Raw genomic sequence first — 5029 nt, forward strand, 5'->3', positions numbered from 1 at the left:
GGTCGACATGCAACTGGGGACCCACAACAAAACACACACACACACCCCCTAGTTGCAAGTCGATGGTCATCATGCAACTGGGGACCATGACAAACACACAAAAAGCACCCTTAGTTGTGAGTCGATGGTCGACATGAAACTGGGGAGCCTCGACAAAACACAGACTCACCTAGTTGTGAGTCGATGGTCTGCTTGCAAACGGGGGCCCCCAACAAACACACACACCCTTAGTTGTGAGTCGATGGTTGACATGCAACTGGACCCATAGAAACATAGTCCCCTTCCCCTTCCCGAGTAGTGAGTCAATGGTTGGCTTGCAACTGGGAGCCCTCGACAAACACACATTGACAACGCCCCCCCCCCCCCCCCCCCCCCGTTGCGAGTCGATGGTTGACTTGCAACTGGGGGCCCTCGACAAGCACACACATCCTTAGTCACGAGTCGATGGGTGACATGCAATTGGGGACCGCGACAAACACACACAAACACCACCCCCCAGTTGTGGGTTGATGGTACAACTTCAGTCGCGAGTCGATTATGGAGTTGTAACTAGGGCCATCGATAAACACACATACACCACCCCCCTCCTTCTATAGTTGCGAGTCGATGTTCTTCTTCAGATTTTGAAACAAAAACAAATGAAAAAAAAATGGAAGAACAAGGGAGGGGAACGGGACAACAGCGTGAGGGGAACAGGCGAAAGGAGAGTGAAAAACTCGGTGGAGGCTGCCGTATCGATTTAATGTACTCTGGGGCTAGACTCTTCGTATTCTAAAACAGCCCATATCAAACCAAGGTGATGGCGGCCCAACAAAAAAATAGTCGCACTCCGTTGCAGGCCTCCCAGTCCGACAAGACAATACGACGAGACACAGATCTATCGCGACGCGTGCGATCACTCGAGCGTGAAAAAAAGCACAAACAGATTAGACTAGCATGTAACTAGGGGTCGTCAACAAACACACACACACATCCTAGTTGCGAGTCGATGCTTGACATGCAACTGGAGACCCCTTGACAAAATGACAAACACGCACACACTCTAGTTGCAAGTCGGTTATCGACATGCAATTGGAGACCCTCGACACACACACACACATCCCCTAGTTGCGAGTTGATGGTCAACTTGCAACTAGGGGCCACAAATAAAACACACATGTAGACACACAATCCCTAGTTGCGAGTTGATGGTCAACTTGCAACTGGGGGCCACGAATAAAGACACACACGCACACATACACACACACACCCTAGTTGCGAGTCGATGGTCAACTTGCAACTAGGGGTCATCAACAAACACACATATCCTCCTAGTTGCGAGTCGATGCTTGGCATGCAACTGGGGACCCCTTGATAAAATGATAAACACACACACACACACACTCTAGTTGCAAGTCGGTTATCGACATGCAATTGGGGACCCTCGACACACACACACACATCCCCTAGTTGCGAGTTGATGGTCAACTTGCAACTGGGGGCCACAAATAAAACACACATACATACACACAACCCCTAGTTGCGAGTTGATGGGCAACTTGCAACTGGGGGTCCTCAACAAACACACACACCCTAGTTGCAAGTCGATGCTTGACATGCAACTGGGGACCCCTTGAAAAAATGACAAACACGCACACACTCTAGTTGCAAGTTGGTTTTCGACATGCAATTGGGGATCTCTCGACACACACACACACATCCCCTAGTTGCGAGTTGATGGTCAACTTCCAACTGGGGGGCCACGAATAAAACACACATACATACACACAACCCCTAGTTGCGAGTTGATGGGCAACTTGCAACTGGGGGTCCTCAACAAACACGCACACCCTAGTTGCGAGTCGATGCTTGACATGCAACTGGGGACCCCTTGACAAAATGACAAACACGCACACACTCTAGTTGCAAGTCGGTTATCGACATGCAATTGGGGACTCTCGACACACACACACATCCCCTAGTTGCGAGTTGATGGTCAACTTGCAACTGGGGGCCACAAATAAAACACACATACAGACACACACACCCCCTACTTGCAGTCAGTGGTTCGACATGCAACTGGGGAGCCACGACAAAACACATACACACACACATCCCTAGTTGCGAGTCGATGGTTAGCTTGTAACTAGGGGTCATCAACAAACACACACATCCCCCTAGTTGCGAGTCGATGCTTGACATGCAACTGGGACCCCTTGACAAAATGACAAACACGCACACACTCTAGTTGCAAGTCGATTATCGACATGCAACTGGGGACCCTCGACACACACACGTCCCCTATTTGCGAGTTGATGGTCAACTTGCAACTGGGGGGCCACAAACAAAACACACATATAGACACACAACCCCTAGTTGCGAGTTGATGGTCAAGTTGCAGCTGGGGGCCACGAATAAAGACACACACACACATACACACACACACACACCCCTAGTTGCGAGTCGATGGTCAACTTGCAACTAGGGGTCGTCAACAAACACACACATCCCCCTAGTTGCGAGTCGATGCTTGACATGCAACTGGGGACCCCTTGACAAAATGACAAACACGCACACACTCTAGTTGCAAGTCGGTTATCAACATGCAATTGGGGACCCTCGACACACACACACACATCCCCTAGTTGTGAGTTGATGGTCAACTTGCAACTTGGGGGCCACAAAAAAAAACACAGATACAAACACACACACCCTAGACATCCCTTTTTTTGACGATGTTCAAGCTTGTAGCAACCCTATCTGGCATTTTATGTATCCACAAAAAAAATAGAAAAACAAAAAATGAGTAAAAAAGGTATCTATTTTTAAAAAATGTCTCATGTGTTGTATGCAAAAAAGAATATCCAAAAATAAAAAAAATGGCCCCAAAATGAAAACTAACGACCAGCAAAAGACGCGGCCAAAAAAAAGACAGCCCGCAACAAGCGCGACCCAGAAAGAAAGAAAGCCCGCAAAACAGGCGCGGCCCAAAAACAAAAAATGTAAAGCCAGCAACAGACTCGGCCCAAAACAATAAAAAAAAGAAAGCCCACCCCGCAACAGGGCAGCGCTGCGAGCGAGCGATGCCGGATGCGATCGCTGTGCTGCGAGCTAGCGATGCCGGATGGGATCGCTGTACCTGCGTTGAAGAAAAAAAACAGTTAGATGTGACATCCTTAGAAAACATCTAGATGTTAATTAGTCATTCTGTAGGCTATATATCATCGTTAGCTAGCTCATAAACCATGCTCGATGTTGCATGCACTGATCACTGCTGTAGTACTAGTAGTGTTTGTTTTCATATACAAGTTTATATATATATAATATATATTACATAGGCAAATGGATCGTTTCTAGACGATGCATGCTTTATTCAAAAAAAATCCATATATACGGTATTGTACGTAGCTTAGCATGGAACGACTACTGATGTAGTGGTACCGGTGTTTAAGAGCTGTCCATGGTGGGGTAGTAGGCGTAGGTGGCCATGCCGCAGTTGCCGCCGTAGGTGGCCTCGCCCCACCCCGTCCCCCACTGGTTCTTCACCAACCAGTACTCCTGCCCGCCGCCGTCCGTCCCGTAGCCGACCACCGTCACGGCGTGGTTCAGGTTCTGCCCGCACGACGAGCTGCCGGTGTACACACCGCTCGTGTAGTGGTGGAAGTCAAGGTCGGCCTCCACGCCCACGGCCACCGGCTGGCTGGCGACGAGCTCCTGCAACGCGCCCTCGTCGCCGTTCAGGTTCACCCACCGGGGTGCGCCGACGGCGGCGGCCGAATTTGGGCTGACGTCGCCGCCGCGGCACGCGCCCTGCTGGCCGATATACGGGTAGGCTGCCTCCTGCTGCAAGCCGCCGCTCTTGGCGATGTAGCTTAAGGCGTCGTTGACGTAGCCACCATCGCAGTTGCTGGGGTCGCCGGTGCAGTCGAGCACCTGCTGCTCTGACATGGAGATGAGGTTGCCGGTGGCGATCTGTACGAGCCCTTCCGTCGCCGCCACCGCCGCGAATGCTCAGCAACAACCTGTACGTGTGTAAACATTTACATTCATTAGCAAACTTTGGCCCTTGTTAAATTAAATAAGCATGCATTGCAGGAGCTGCAGATTCTTACTGCAGGCAGCCTGGTCCTTGATTTGGGTGACGGCGCCCTGGGCCCTCCAGTCCACGCTGTCCGGCGTGGACTCGAACTGAGCCATGGACATGTTCACCGCGGCCATCGGCGTGCTTTCCTCGCCGCGCTGGTGACGGTACCCGAGGTGCTTCTCCACGAACTCTTCGTTGGTGAGGTCGGAGAACTGGTTGAGCCCGAGAGTGTACGTCCGGTTGCCCGCCCGGTTGACAGCATCTATGTGCCGCGCGTTGGCCGCGAACACCTCCTGCCGGCGCAATTTCTCGGCAGCGTCCGTGTACACGCGCCCGTACTTGGCCATCCACCGCTCGTGCCGGGCGGCCAGCGCGTCCCCTCGCGCCGCGGCCGCGCTGACAAAGGCAGTGGCGGCCACGAGCACGAGCAGAAGCGCAAGCAGTGTGCCGTCGAGGCGGCGTGAGCTGTGAATCGGCGCCATTTAGCTAGCTGGTTTGCTTGCTTCTTCTTGCGATGCTTCACGAACTAGGGAGGGAGGTACTAAGCACGTAGGAACCATGCTGCCTGCGCTTCTATTTATACACGCGCGTACATGGCGAGCAAGCCGGGGCACACGAGCAGGCTCGACGGATCCGCGTTCGTTCATACGCCGTAGTCGAACGTATTGACTGGGAGTCCATGGATGTCTGTATCTGACGGTGCTGTGCTTGCTCTCGTCTCTCCATATCTTCTTCTACTTCTGGAAGATTTTTCTTGTTTGTAACCGAAGGTGGTCGCTCTCGTCTCTCGCCTATATTCTTCTTCGTCGTCGTCTTCTTCTGCTTCTTCGAAGATTTTTTCTCGTTTCCCGGATGGTGCATATACCGTCGCACACGCACAGAGAGTGCTGAAGTAGCACGCCGGTGCTTGCATGTCCACTGGCACAAGCATATACAGCTAGTTTGGCCGATGTATGTGGTCTGGGT

The 5029-nt window shown here is 51.8% G+C and overlaps 1 pseudogene; it reads right to left on the reverse strand.

The window, feature by feature from the left end:
- Nucleotides 1-3411: 3411 nt before the first annotated feature.
- Nucleotides 3412-4600, reverse strand: LOC125533901 (annotated as a pseudogene).
- Nucleotides 4601-5029: the final 429 nt, after the last annotated feature.

The sequence above is a fragment of the Triticum urartu genome, chromosome 2 (genome assembly GCF_003073215.2).
Source record: "Triticum urartu cultivar G1812 chromosome 2, Tu2.1, whole genome shotgun sequence".
Taxonomy (NCBI): Eukaryota; Viridiplantae; Streptophyta; class Magnoliopsida; order Poales; family Poaceae; genus Triticum; species Triticum urartu.